We start from the raw sequence: 15590 nt of genomic DNA, 5'->3' as shown, positions 1-15590 counted from the left end.
ACCCACTTCTCCACTAGAAGAGACTCTAAAGCTTCCCACGGTATGCGGACTCCCCTGCAACTGGGATGTGAATGAAGTCTTTTGTTACTCCGGGTCTCTGATACAGGGTCTCACGCTGTAGCTCCTGCTTTCTTGGAACTCACTATGGAGCTCCCGTTGACCGTGAACTCAGCAGTCCCGCCTCAGCATCTGAGTACACACTGGCATCCAAGCGAGGTCCTGCCAGTGAAATCTTCAGAGTGTTCTTTCTGTGTCTCAGTTGACTAGCCAGTCCTGTTAGATAGGAGAGGCACCAGACAGACTGTCTTCTCTCTTGTCCCCAGTTTGGAGGGTGTTGGATGACAGGGCCTCAGCTGTGGGGGTGGCAGAGGCAATAGTCGTTTGGCTGTGACCCCCTGCCTATTGTCCTGGTGGTTCTGTGTCCCACTATTAAATCCCTTTTTGGCTAATGTTAGTGAAGTGGCTTTCACCAACTGAATGAATCCCGGATCAAATTCTTCTGCATAGGACTGAAATGTAGTCTACTGGTAGAGCCTTTGCCTGGCAGGACACTTCAAACACTTAAGAAGCTAACAGAAACTCCTAGGGAGGGTAATTACAGGCACCTCAGAGTACCATACAAATAGGATTTACTCTCTGGTGTCATAGAATCTAAGCCTATAAATAAGAACTCAGAGTAGGTGGCAATGATACACACTGTAATCTCAGCATTGGCAGTGATACACACTTTAATCCCAGCATTGGGGAGACGGATGAAAAAGGACCAGAAGTTCAAGGCCTTCCTCAGCTACGTATTGAATTAAATACCAGGAGAGACTACATGAAACCCCATCTCTAAAGAAAATAAAAAGAAACCAGGTATGGAAGCGCACACATTTAATCCCAGCACTTGGAAAGAAGAGGCAGGGAGATCTATGCGAGTTCCAGGTCAGACTGATCTGCAAAGCAAAGAGAGCAAGCTCCCGGACAGCCAGGGTTACACAGAGAAACTTTATTTAAAAGGGGTGGGGTGGGTGTGTGCCGTGGAGGTTGGAGAGATGGCTCAGTGGTTAAGAGCACTGGCTGTTCTTCCAGAGGTCCAGAGTTCAATTCCCAGCAACCACGCGGCAGCTCACAACTGTCAGCAAATCCAGTTCCAGGAATCGGACACCCTCAAACGCCAGTGCACATAAAATTAATTATTAAAAAAGGAAAAGAAGGGCTGGTGAGATGGGTCAGTGGGTTAGAGCACCGGACTGCTCTTCCGAAGGTCCAGAGTTCAAATCCCAGCAACCACATGGTGGCTCACAACCATCCATAATGAGATCTGACTCCCTCTTCTGGAGTGTCTGAAGACAGCTACAGTGTACTTACATATAATAAATAAATCTTTAAAAAAAAAAAGAAAAAGAAAAAGAAAAAGAAAAGAAGAGCCGGCCATGATGGCGCACACCTTTAATCCCAGCACTTGGGAGGCAGAGGCAGGCGGATTTCTGAGTTCCAAGCCAGCCTGGTCTACAAAGTGAGTTCCAGGACTGCCAGGGCTACACAGAGAAACCCTGTCTCAAAAAAACAAAAAAAAAAAAAACAAAAAACAAAAACAAAAAAAACAAAGAAAAAAAAAGGAACAGAAAAGAAACGGAAACTATCTTACCCAAGCATGGCTGGGGAGGGAAGCACTTTTATCATCCCCCATTTAAGAGGAGGAGCTGGAGCACAGAAGAGTTAAGGAATGGGCCCAAGCTCACACAGCCCATTTCTCCATTTCTCACAAACTAGAGGAAGCTGAGGCGCCTGTTCCTTGTGTATCTTTCATCCTTACTTCCTTGGGCCTAAATCAGCACGCGGCACACCCTAGTGCTTGGAAAATAAGTTCAACAGAGCCTTCTGTGAGAACACAAAACATCAACAAACAAAAAATCCAAACATTCAACTACACTTTTCAGTGATTTCCTCCCCTTCTACACACACACACACACACACACACACACACACACACCCAAGCCCTTGTGGGACACAAACTTCGTAGAGTAGAGAGTAAACGATCTGGTTTTACAAGCCATACAATCTCTGTGACAAGCACTCAGTTCAGCTAAACTGCCACAGAGAATATGTAACAAACATGCATGAGTGGGTGCCAATACAACTTTGTTTACAATGCGTGGTTCCTGCACTTACAATGAGTCTTATTCCATAATGCTGTTTACTCTAGACGACTGCACTTAGTTAAATCAAAACCCCAAGTCTCTCTCTTCCTGCTGCCTGCACGACTGCGTGCAGAAGTCTTGGCTCCTTCGCCAGCACCATGTCTCCCTCCATTCTGCCATGCTCCCCCACCGTGATGACAATGGACTAAACCTCTGAAGCTGTAAGCCAGCTTTCTTTGGTATGAGATAGATACCTTGGTCATGGTGTCTCTTCACAGCAATAGAACAGGGACTGTGATACTTCAACTATTTGATCTGCAGGCAGGAGCTCACATTTCAGCATTGTACACAGATGAAAGGATCCAGCAAACATGCCTTGATTCCACCAAGCAGAGAAAGAAGCCCTGCAAATATTCATTAGTGCTGCCCAAGACAGTTTCTGAAAGCTCCTGCAGCTGCCCAGGATGGAGCTGGGCTAGTGGTAGGGTTCTTATGTGTATGATGGTGTGCATGTGCTCTGCCCAGGGAGTGGCGTGATTAGGTGTGGCCCTGTTGGAGTAGGTGTATCACTGTGAGTGTGGGCTTTAAGATCCGACTCCTAACTGCCTGGAAGTCAGTCTTCCACTATCAGCCTTCAGATGAAGATGTAGAACTCTCAGCTCCTCCTGCAGCATGCCTGCCTGGATGCTGCCATGTTCCTACCTTAATGATACATATTGAACTGAACCTCTGAACCTGGAAGCCAGCCCCAACTAAATGATGTACTTCAGAAGACTTGCCTTGGTCATGGTGTCTCTTCACAGCAGTAAAACCCTAAGGCAATGGGCTATGGCCAGCTTGGCAGATCTTGCCCAATAAATGAAAGCCAATGGCCAGACAGTTTCACCAGTAGATGCACTAGGCAAAATGTAGCTTGAAGGATTCAGGGAGATGGTATTTGCTGGCAGGCCTCCCTACCTGAGTCTGATTCGGAAGACCCTCAGGATGGAAAGAGAGAAACAACTTCTTAAGGTTGCCCTCTGATCTCTACATGCATGCTGTGACATACTCTGCACTGCGTATTCTACACACATATACCTACACACACACTTTTTAAAATCACCATAATTTGTAAATACTATGTTATAGGTGCAAAGGTGCTCACATACCGGTAATTCCAGCACTTGGTAGGCAGAGGCAGGGGTCATCCTCTGAAAGGGCAAAGGTCATCCTCTGAAAGGGCAAAGTTCAAGGCCATTCATTGTAGGATGCGTGAGACCTGTTTCAAGAAACAAAAACGGTGCTGGAGATCCAATTGGAATGTATTAAAGAGGCAGAGCCCTCGCCTAGCTTCCAGGAGGCCCTGAGCTTAATCCAGTGCCATTAAAAAAAGAATTAAAGCCAGATGCTTAGGTAAGCCATAGCGGTACATGCATTCAGCCCAAGCACTCAGGAAGTAGGGAGGTAGAGGCAGGTGGATCTCTGTGAGTTTGAAGCCAGCCTGGCCTACATAACAAGTTTTAGGCCAGCCAGAGCTACATAGTGAAACCTGTGTCAAACAAACAACAAAACCACCGAGACTTGAGATCCAAACAACAATACTGACTCCAAAGGAGAGAACCCAAAATTGAAGTTAGCCAATGACCACTTAAAATGTCTAGGGAAAAAAATGTAGAGCAAGAGCCACTTGCCTCTGACCTCAGACGGTTCCATCTAGGGGGTCATTAGAGGGAAGCGATATTCTTACGCTTTACCACATATGGAAGGGGCCTTCAAAATCATGCAAGGACCCTGGGAAGCTACTGAAATGGCTCTAAGTTGGAGACCTTCCTGAAACGCCTATGAGAAGACTCCTGTGCAAGCTGACTGCTGCAGCTGCTGTGCCAGCCCCCTCCTGAGCAGGGTCCTGCTATGCCCACCCTGACTCCCAAGGGATGGACAGAACTCAAATGTCACCACCTGGTTTGAGGAAAGGCCCCAAGAAGAGGCCATAGACACTGTGCTATGACAGGTGTCATGGAGTCAGTGTCACAGGCTCAGAACAGAGGAACGGCTGTGTCAGCTTCCTTCCTCAACTGCAGGCAACCCAGGAGTCCCCAGAGAGGGCTCATAGCCAGTAACACCACAAGACTGAAAAGACAAGAGAAGGAGCCATGGTTACCACTAAGTCCCAGGCAGGAGGAGGGATGCTGGGTAAAAACAGGGAGAAAAACAAAAAGAAGAACCTGGGGTCTTCCTTTCTCCTTTTCTGCATTTATTTGTTTATTTCGTGGGCAGGAGAAAGCTATGCTAAGCCTCATAGTATTTATGGAGGTCGGATGACAATTTGTGGGCATCTGTTTTCTCTTGCTGCCATGTGGGCTCCAGTTTTTAAACCAGAATTGAACTCAAGTTGTCAAGCCTGGCAGCAAATGTCTTGACCCACCGAGCTACATTTCCAGTCCTTAGTTCAAGATATTTTTGCTTTGTTTGAGACGGGGTTTCTCTATGTATGTTTTCCTAGCCTAGAACTCACTCTGTGGATGAGGCTGGCCTGAACTCACAGACATCCCCCTGCCTCTCTGCCTCTGCCTCTGCCTCTGCCTCTGCCTCTGCCTCTGCCTCTGCCTCTGCCTCTGCCTCTGCCTCTGCCTCTGCCTCTGCCTCTGCCTCTGCCTCTGCCTCTGCCTCTGCCTCTGCCTCTGCCTCTGCCTCTGCCTCTGCCTCTGCCTCTGCCTCTGCCCAGATGGGATTAATAGCATAAACTGCCACACTCTGAGAATCCAGGGTCTTAACATCAAATAGGGATGAGTGACTGTGGCCAGGGAACATGAACATTGGGTCTCTTTGAATGCCAGGATCCAGCCAGCATAGTGTCTCAAGCCAGCATCTTGAGCTGTGTAGTGAGAGTGTCTCCAGAAAAGCAGTTTCATCAAGTTTTGAGTTAGAGGAAAATGTCCTAAATCAAGGCAGACAGGCTACAGGATGTATGCAGAAATCTCTACTTTGGGCCTCAGATACCATCTCATGATGTTCTTAGCTTCTGAGTCAGTACAGATATTGGTCTGTTAAGATACTACACTCCCAAAAGTTTCACATGATAGTCACAAGGATATTAGGTCAGACATGGGTGGGCAGTGAGTGCTTATTGAAGGCGCTAAAGATAATTGGATGCCAAATTGGCAACACTGTGACTCTTTCAATCTAAGTTCCAATCAGCCAACCCAGCTGCTGACAAGTCTTCGGCTGGCTTCCTGGCTTCCTTTCGAGGAACTTCACTCAGGAGCCCCAGAACCCAGCCTTGCTTGCTTAACTCAGGCCTGGGAGGGGTGGGGGAATGTCTCCTATGTTCTCAGGCTGAGGCCCTAAAAACTAGATTGGTCAAAAGCAAAGAGCAGAGGCAAAGAGTTGCCCACGGACATCCGCATCCAGCACACTCGTGGGAGTTACAAGTGGTCGGACGAGGGACAGTGAGCGAAGGCCGCAGAAGAAGTCTGGCTAGCAGAGGGAACAATTTCCAGCATGGATGGAAACTTCCAAGAAAAACTAGCAAACTAGCCATATGGATGTGTTGACTCCCGTGTGAGACGCAGCACTGAAGTGTAATTTTAATTTTTATTTATCTATCTATCTATTTATTTATTTGTTTTCCAGACAGGGTTTCTTTTTTTTTTTTTTTTTTTTTTTTTTTGGTTTTTCAAGACAGGGTTTTTCTGTATAGCCCTGCTGGCTGTCCTGAAACTCACTTTGTAGACCAGGCTGACCTCGAACTCAGAAATCCTCCTGCCTCTGCCTCCCAAGTGCTGGGATTAAAGGTCTGCCACCACTGCCCGGCTTAATTTTTTTAAAAATCTTATTTTTTTAATATTTATTTATTTATTATATGTAAGTACACTGTAGCTGTCTTCAGACACTCCAGAAGAGGGCATCAGATTTCGTTACGGATGGCTGTGAGCCACTATGTGGTTGCTGGGATTTGAACTCAGGATCTTTGGAAGAGCAGTTGGCGCTCTAAACAGCTGAGCCATCTCACCAGCCCTTAAGTCTTATTTTTAATGATGGTTTTTAAACATTTTAACCTTTTTTGTAACCTACCATCTACTAGAGGCAGTGGGAAAGAAAGGATATGGGGGAAGTGGACCTGTTTAGAAAGGTTCTTTGGAGCAACTCCTGTCTGTGTTGTCTGGAAATCAGCAGTTCAGTTCAAAGGTTAACAGGCAGCAGTAGCTCCATCCATTCGCAAACGTTTTATGGATATACCAGTAGTCTAGTTCGGTAGAGTCAGGTTAGTAACAGCTGTGATGCGACCTAGCAGAGACAGGCAGGCCTCAGCTTTGGCTGGAGTCGGCAAGAGGGATCAACAGGAACATCAGGAGAAGTCCTCAGCTGTGCCTCTCTCAGGGAAGTGTAGATCAGTGAAGACGTGGGACCGATAGGCATTGCACAGCTAGTTGTCCAAGTAAGCCAAGTAAGTTGTTGTTTTGTTTTTCAAGACAGGGTTTCTCTGTGTAGTCCTGGCTGTCCTGGAACTCACTCTGTAGAGCAGGCTGTCTTTGAACTCAGAAATCTGCCTGCTTCTGCCTTCCAAGTGCTGGGATTAAAGGCGTGCGCCACCACCGCCGGCTCCTGTATTTCTATTTTTATCTTTTCTTTTTTCTTTTCTTTCTCTCTCTCCCTCTCCTTCTCACCCCTTTTTCTCTCTCTCTCTTTCTTTCTTTCTTTCTTTCTTTCTTTCTTTCTTTCTTTCTTTCTTTCTTTCTTTCTTCTTCTTCTTCTTCTTCTTCTTCTTCTTCTTCTTCTTCTTCTTCTTCTTCTTCTTCTTTTTTTTTTTTGGAGACAGGGTTTCTCTGTGTAGCTCTGGCTCTCCTAGACCACCCTGTAGCACATTCGAACCTTGAACTCAAGAGATTCTCCTGCTTCTGCCCTGCTGGAATCACAGGTGTGCATCACCAGGCCTAGCTTTTGCTTTTGTTTTAATTAGCAAAGTCTTCTACAGCCCAGGCTAGCTAGCCTTGAACTCTTGATCCTCCTGCCTCCACCTGCTGATCCGTAAGATTCCGGGCTTATCGTAACCATCCTCACAACCTGTTCTGCCCACAATTATTCTTTGTGGAGTTCCCATGGCCAGGTGTCCCTCATTACACACACACACACACACACACACACACACACACACACACATACACACACACTCACATACTCACAAAGCTTCCCCCACTATTGTTAATTTCTTGTGTATTTTTCTAGCATTTTCATACATATAAAAAAAGCAAATAGACCAATTTTCTGTCTCAGCCTGACACACAAGACTAGTATAGAATACCGTTCCGCATTTTTTTTTTTTTTTGAGTTTTTTGAGACAGGATTTCTCTGTATAGCCCTGGCTGTCCTGGAACTCAGAAATCCGTCTGCCTCTGCCTCCCGAGTGCTGGGACTAAAGGTGTGCACCACCACGCCCGGCTCCCCGGATTATTTTTGTAGTTTTATTTTGTATTCCTATTATTTTTAAATAGTCTCGTGTAGCCTAGGCTAGCCCACAGCCAGTGCTAAGACTGCTACTATCTTACCAGGATTTTAGGCAGGTTCCACCACCCCATGGTCAGGTTTATCAGGCCCTGGCAATCAAACTCAGGGCCTCACACATATGAGGCATCCTCTGAACTGACTGAGCTGCATCTCTGGCTCCATAAGTATCTTTTTGGACATTTCCTTCAGTATTTCCCCACTAAGCACTCACTTTTTTTTACCGTCTCTGGAAAGTCATAGTGTGTCTGCCAGGAAACATCAGCTTCCTCTTTCGTTCTTTAAATTACTTTTTCCATTTTATAATGAGTTCTTTTATTATAAATTGGTACATTCCTGGTGTGTGTGTGTGTGTGTTTTAAATCTTTTAGAAATGCTCTTTTTTCTCCCCCTCTTTTTCTACTGCCACCTCATCTCTCTCTCCCAATAAAACCTCTTCCACATGAAAAAATAAAAACTTTTAGAAATGTATTATAACTGTGTGTGTGTGTGTGTGTGTGTGCGCGCGCGCGCGCACGCGCAAGCACGCGCACACACAGGCATGCATGCATACGTGTGTGGATGTGTTTGTGTATCTGTGTGTCTCAGCACGGGTCTTGTCTTAGCACATGTATCTAATCAGAATCTAATCATCCAGGGTTCTTGGAATCTACAATAAATTGTAGTACACACATCACCAGAAGTGCTCCTGATGTGTGTATGTGTCCGTCCATGAAGTGTGTGTGTGTGCCCATGCCTGTGTGGTCCTAATATGTGTGTGTGTATGTGTGTGTGTGTGTGGCCATGCCCATATGCTCCTGATATGTCTGTGTACAATGATGGGTGTATAAGAGAGAGAGCAGCTTTTGTGTAGTCAGTTGTTTGTCTCCTTCCTGCTTTACATGGGGATGGACCTCAGGTCACCAGGCATGTGTGACAAGCACACTTTCAGGCTGAGCGCTCTCACTGGCCATGCAGTGTGTCTTCTGTCCTTGTTCCTGGCACTTTCTTGGCTCTGCACTTTAAATTCCCTCTCACTCTCTCCCTCCAACTGTGTCTTCTCTACTCCCCATCCATACCCCAGTTGCCCCAGTTCACTTGGCTATAACAAAATGCCACAGACTAGGTGAGTTATAAACAGGAAATAATGGACTTTGCTTTTCACAGCTCTGAAGGCTGGTAGTCCTAGCTCAAGGTGCTGGTAGAATTCAGGGTCTATCAAGGGCCACTTTCTGATGCATAGGTGTCATCTGACTGTGCCTCCTGCTGTAGGAGAAGGCGACACTCCTCTCTAAAACCTCTTACAGGATACTAATCTCCCTCTTCGGCCTCAGCTCCTGTCACTTTCCAGTATCCTCTACACAATCCCATTGCCAGGATAATGAGGCTCCCCCTCCCCCGCCCCCAGCTCAGAACACAACAAACCAAATTCCTAAGTATGCCAACCTTGAACTAAAGGAACAACCTCAGCTTCCCCCTGGTCCTTCTGGATTCCATCTTTCTCTCTCAAGGGCAGGAAGGGATTTGGATCAGAGTTCTAAGCTCCAATTCCAAGACAAACGCAATAATTAAGAAGATCTTACTGGAGTCGGGTAGTAGTGGTGCACACATTAATCCTAGCACTCGGGAGGCAGAGACAGGCAGATCTCTGAGTTCGAGGCCAGCCTGGTCTACAGATTGAGTTCCAGGACAGCCAAGGCTACACAGAGAAACCCTGTCATGAAAAATGAAAGAGGAGAAAGGGGAGGAGAAGGAAGAGAAGGAGGGGAAGAAAGGAGAAGATCTTACTTCCTAGATAGCTTTCCCGGAAGAACCCACCCGCATGGGGCAGCTGCTGCTTTAGCTCTTCTGAGGGCAGCTGGGAGATCAATCACTGGACAGATTCTCCATACAAGCAATGTGGGTCACCTTGTGCTTTGTCCCACCACTCCAGCAGTGCACTGCTGCCATCCCAGGATCTCTCTCCCACCCCAGCCTCCCTGTCCCAGACACTGGTCTTCCTTCCCTGTGACTCCAGAGCCATCAAAGCCTGCACTGCCCAGCTATGTAAGGAGGTTTGGTCCTGCGCAAATAAGAACTGTGTCTTTTGCCAGTTGGTTCCAGCGAAACCTCAAAGGATGGAGGGGAAACACCCCCCACCTCCACTGTGGAAACACGAATTTCCTCCAGATTGTCTACTCATACCAACTGAGTAATCTCAAAGGTCTTAACCATGAGCCTTAAGTCCAAAAATCTTTCATCAAAATGTCATGCCATGTTAAGTGGGCATAGGTGAGACTTTAGGTATGATTCATCAGCCAATGTGTTCTCCAGGTGGCAGCCTGGGAAGTCAAACATGTGCCATGGTGCGATGAGCACAGGCAAACCCCTCAAATTCAGAAAGGGAGAAAAGTCCCCAGCAAGCCTCAGAACTTATGGCCGGAAAGTGTTCTGCCACAGGCCTCTGCTGTCTGGACCACGGGTCAATTCTGCCTCTGTAGTCCTGGGCAACAGTTTGACACCTGAAGCCTAGCAGCCCAACCCCCTGGCCTTGCTAACCACAGCCTTGTGCACAGCTCTCAGGAGCCACAGTCCTGGGCCTGTGAGTCCCAGGCTAGAACAACACTATGGTGGCTGGCGACTGCAGGCTGACTGTGGGCTCAGAGAGCCCACCCCAAACCTCTCAGATGGAGGCTTTGGTCCTGCAGCAGGTTCTGTCCCAGGGTGTTGTTTAAACTCTAGGTAGAGGCCACCATACCTCAAGAGTTTTTCTGAGCACAGCAGGGGCCACACCGAGGCATGCCCTGAATGGCTTTGGGGAGCAGCCTAGGGAGCCACAGCACTGCCAGCTGAAGTCCCAGCACCACAGCCCTTCTGGCATTCTGGGTCTGGGAGGGGATGTGCAGTTGCCTTTGGGTTGTTCCTGCTGCACTCTCTCAGACAGTGGAGTCAGAGCCTGGCTTCCATGGGGAAGAGGGTTTTGTATGGTTGCCTCATTCAAGGACCACTCCATTACCCTTTGTCCTTCTCTGAAAGAAGCCTGGCTCTTCCCTCCCTCCCTCCCTCCTTCCCTCCCTCCCTCCCTCCCTCCCTCCCTCCTTCCCTCCCTCCCTTCCTTCCTTCCTTCTTCCTCCCTTCATTCCCTCCTTATTTTTTTCCTCCTTCCCTGGTCTGTCTCTCTGACAGGATTTACACTAATCCAAAGTAGCCACAAGCTCATGGCACTCCTGCCTCAGCCTCTCAAGTGCTAGGATTACAGGTTCGAGCCTTCACACCTGGCTCAGCTTTCTCATTTTTCCCCCCATCGTAGACAGATTCTGAATCCCCCATGTTTCTGAATTCTGCTTCCCGCTGACTCACATCTCTCTGGTCAAATCCGTTCTCCCTCCCCACCTTTTGCTACCTACACTCAAGAGACAGGAAGCTGCACCTTCCACAACACCCTGAGAAACAGCATGGGGAGCCAATTCCATTTTATTATTCACAAGTGGTACCGGGAACTGAGCTTTGACTTGAACACACTCCAACCAAGTTCAGACCTCCTGAGTGATGAGGAAGGCTTCTTCAGTTTGCAGTGATGCGTGCAGCGGTCAGCCCTCCTCACACAGCCGCTCATTCTGTTCCCCCACCACACAGCCATCTTTAGGAAGATGGGGCAGTAGTGGTCTCCGCAGCTCAGGGCGCACATAAGCACTATCCACAGCTCATCTCTATAATTTCTGGAGTCCTCCAGAGCCACCCTTTGGGCTATAGGTGGCTGTGTGGACTTGCAGTGTGAGCCTCAGAACTCTGACAACCTACACTCTGGCCTGTTACAAAGTTGCTTCCATGTTTCATTTCGTATTATTCTAGTTGTTGCTTTGATGTAGCCCAGGCTGGCCACAAATTTGCTACATAGCTAAGACTGGTCCTGGCTTTTATTATTTTTATTTTATTTGTGTGTGGTGAGGGGTGTATGCATGCCACAGCATGTGTGTGGAAGTCAGAGGACAACTTGTGAGATCAGGTTCTCTCCTTCCAGCATGTAGGAGATTGAACATGGGTCCTCAGGCTTGGTGGCAAGCTCCTTTACCCACTGAGCCATCTCACCAGCCCTGACCCTGAATTTCTGACCTTCCAACCTCTACCTTCCATGTGCTGGGATCACAACCCCACACCATGTTACTGGATCTGAATTTTATATCTGTTAGGGTAGCCTCTAACCCATCTGACTGTGAGGGTGGCTTACTGACATCAGGAACCTACCTGTTTTACCCTCTGGGCAGTTGCTTGAATTTTTAACAAGTTATTTTTATTTTATGTGTGTAAGTACCTGAGGCCTGCATGTATGTATGTGCACCACCTGTGTGCAGTTCCTGTGGAGGCCAGAAGAGGGAGACAGATCCACGGAGACTAGAGTTACTGATGGTTGTGATCCACCATGCAGGCCCTGGGAACTGAGCCCAGGTCCTCTGTAAGAAGGGCAAGTATTCTTACCTGTTGAGGCATCTCTACAACTCTCTTGTTTAGATTTGAGACAGACAGGTCCTTACTCTCTTATAAGACCGGCTTGAAATGCACCATGTAGCTCAGACTGACCTTGCATTCACCATAACATTTCTACCTCAGCCATTACACCACTACACAGTATAAAGCTGTGTTTTAACAACACAGCTCTGCTTCCCCAGTGTAGATCCGGCCCTACATTTATTTATGAAACAACAGGGTCAATGGTCAGAACAGCTGTGGTCAAACAGGTATTTAATGTGCTAAGGTTCTTCTCAGCACCAGAAGGCAAGAAAGAAAGAAGCTGGCAAAAAAACAAAAAAATCCAACCAACCAACAAACAAAAAACAAAAAACTGCATAACACAGGCTGGAGAGGTGGCCAGTGGTTACAGCATTGGCTGCTCTTCCAGAGGTCCTGGGTTCTAGTCCCACACCGACACAACAGCTCACATCTGTCTGCAACTCCAGTTACAGGTGATCCAACACTCTTGCATAGACACACAGACGTGCATGCAGGCAAAGCACCAATGATAGACACACAGACATGCATGCAGGCACAGCACCAATGGACAGGAAATGAAAAAATAAATAAAAAGGACAGTAAAATAACAACAACAACACCTACTATGGATTGGGCTAATACTTACCGTGCCAGGCACAGCAGCAAGCTCACCATGCATACTCTCTCAGTCTACTCAGTGACCCTTGCAGTCATGTGCACAACACATTTCTGTGAGGGGGGGTTTAATGCAGAAATGCAGATGTGCGGATGCTGTTCTCCAGGAGCTGTCACCCTTGGTTTTGTTTCTGTTGTTGTTTTGGTTTGGTGTGGTTTTGTTTTGTTTTGTTTTGTTTTCAAGACAAGGTTTCTCTATGTAGCCTGGACCTCACTCTGTAGACCAGGCTGGCCTTAAACTCAGACATGCTCCTGCCTCTGCCTCTGCAGTGCTGGGATTGCAGTTGCACCACTTCCACCCAGCCATCCTTTTTTTTTTTGTTTTTGTTTTTAATTAATTTATTTGTTTTGAGGCAGGGTCTCTCTCTGGTCTCACTGGGATTTGAGGCTCCCTGATTAGGTTGGTGAGCCCCAAGGACCTTCCTCTCCGTGCCTCTGCAGCGCTGGAATCAGGGGGTGTAACTAGTCCAGTCAGGCTTGTTTAAGTCCCTTCCCGGGGGAGAGAGTCAACACTGGCTTCTTCTCCTAGGGTCCTAGCAGCAAATCGAGGCACAATGCCACCAAGTTCACCCTGGGACCAACATGATTATTGGGCTTCCTTAAAGAGCTTAAGTGAGGGCTGGTGAGATGGCTCAGTTGTTGAGAGCACTGACTGCTCTTCCAGAGGTCCTGAGTTCAACTCCCAGCAACCACATGATGGCTCATAACCATCTGTAATGGGATCTGAAGCCCTCTTCCGGTGTGACTGAAGACAGCTACAGTATATTCATATAAGTAAAATAAATAAATCCTTAAAAGAAAAAAAAACTCACAATAGGCCACACCTAAAAAGTCTTTACCCAGTGGGTCTAAGCTTTCATCTTCTGTGGCTATATACTCCAGCCCTTCAGAGAGGCCACGTGCAATTAGTCCAGAGCTGTCAGCAGGTAGCAGGGAGTGGCTGGGAACTTTAAGTGTGACCCTTCCTAACTTCCATGAGAGGACACAAACTGCCAACCAGCCCAGATAGGACATCCTTTGCAAGCAGGCACAGCTGGGCTGTCTAAAATGTCTAAGATGGCCATTGCTTGTCTGGGAAGACAGTCCCTGGGCCTCAGCCTCCTACCCTGCTTGCTAAGACGTCAGTGTGCTGCCCCCACCCCCCCACTCCCACCCCCCCACCCCCTTGACTCCTCTTCATTCTTCAGAATAAAATCCAAATTCTGGGCCTGGGGGTGTGGCTCAGCTGGTGGAGGACTTGCCTAGTGTGTCCCTGTCTCAAGGAAAAAAAAAAAAATGAAATAAAACTGAAAGAAAGTAAGAGAGAGAGAAAGACAAATAGAAGAAAGCAGGCTGGACAGGCCATGGCAATCAAGCCAGTGTTTATTACAGCAAAATCTGATGCCAGGAAATTGCATTCGCATGTTTCCCTCCAAACTCTCCCATAGTTCCCCGTTGTCCTCAAGAGAAAACTCAAACATCCTGCCTGAGTCTGCAGGAACCAACCAGGGCTTGCCACTCAATCCTCTGAGGTTTCACTGCTGGGCATTATCTCCAAAACACCATAAGCTGGTTTCCTTTAGGTCACTAAAGGAGTAGTGCTTACACACACACACACACACACACACACACACACATTCACTCTCTCTCTCTCTTTCTGTGTGTGAATTATTTCCTCTAGAAACCTCCCTTCCTCTTCTACCTCTCACACCCACGCACTCACCTTACAGGTGCTCTGGCAGAAGTTTCTCTCCAAGAGAGGGTTATGGGGTACTGACACAGGACCCTAAGGCAGACGGCAGTATGAAGGCAGAGGGAAGAACTAGGTCCGAAGACTTGGACTTCTCCACGTGGTGGGGGTAGCGGGGGGGGGGGGCACACGTGGACCAGCCCTTCCACTGTCTGATTGACATCCTCTCCCATTTCCTGGGAGGCTGGTAGAGGCAGAAGAGGCCCACACAGCCTCTGTCAATCCCCCTCGAGATCAGCAGAGCCTTGATTTCTTCTGCTCCATGTGCCATCTTTACTTTTACAGCAGATGCTCAGACACAGCAGTTAAGACCCAGGGTTTCCTGGACCCTGTTGGCAACTTCGAGATTTCACCTGGAGAGGTTCTAACTGTTCTGACCTCTGATGAGGACTCCAAAGAGGACATCTGGGCAAAGGGGCTCCAGGCTATGGTGAGTGCTCACTAAACACCAGAGGTTAGCCCAAAATGTCTGAGTGTAACTTTCTTCTGGATTACTTTAGCCTAGGCCACATACTGAGCATGGAATCTCTGCTGGCTGGCCATAGAAGCTTCTCGATCCTAGTCCTTGCAGAATCCTTCCTTTAACAGATTGGAAGAAGCTCTGTGGGTTTCCGGGGCACATGAAGAGATTCACAGGATCATTCAAGCCCCGGGGAGGGGAGGGCCGTTGAGCCTCTGAGCCAATGAGAGGTAGAGAAGTGGGGAGGCCCCAAGCTGATGGTACTCCTGGGCGCAGCAAGTCAGCCTGAGATTCGGGCAGGAACTGGGACTTCCTCTCTCTGGCCCGTGTGTGTGTGTGTGTGTGTGTGTGTGTGTGTGTGTGTGTGTGTGTGTGTGTGACTTCCCTTTATCAAGAAATAAGTGGCTTGCTTGCCTAGCATATAGAAAGTTAGAAAGTTCCGGACTTGGTCCTAGCACCCCATAATGGGCTTGGTGGTGCATGTCTGTGATCCCAGCACCCAGGAGGTGTTAGGCAGGAGGATCATAAATCAAGGGCTACCTGGAGAACTTAGCTTCTGAAAATTAAAAAAATAAAGTATAAGGGTCGAGATATAGTTGGCTTGCTCCATCATGTGTGGCAGCCCACGGTTGTAACCGGGTCACTTGGGAGGTAGAGGCAGGATGATCAGTTC

The sequence above is a fragment of the Mus caroli genome, unplaced genomic scaffold (assembly GCF_978045245.1).
Source record: "Mus caroli unplaced genomic scaffold, Mus_caroli_1 scaffold_2, whole genome shotgun sequence".
Classification (NCBI taxonomy): Eukaryota; Metazoa; Chordata; class Mammalia; order Rodentia; family Muridae; genus Mus; species Mus caroli.
This window is presented reverse-complemented; position numbering follows the sequence as displayed.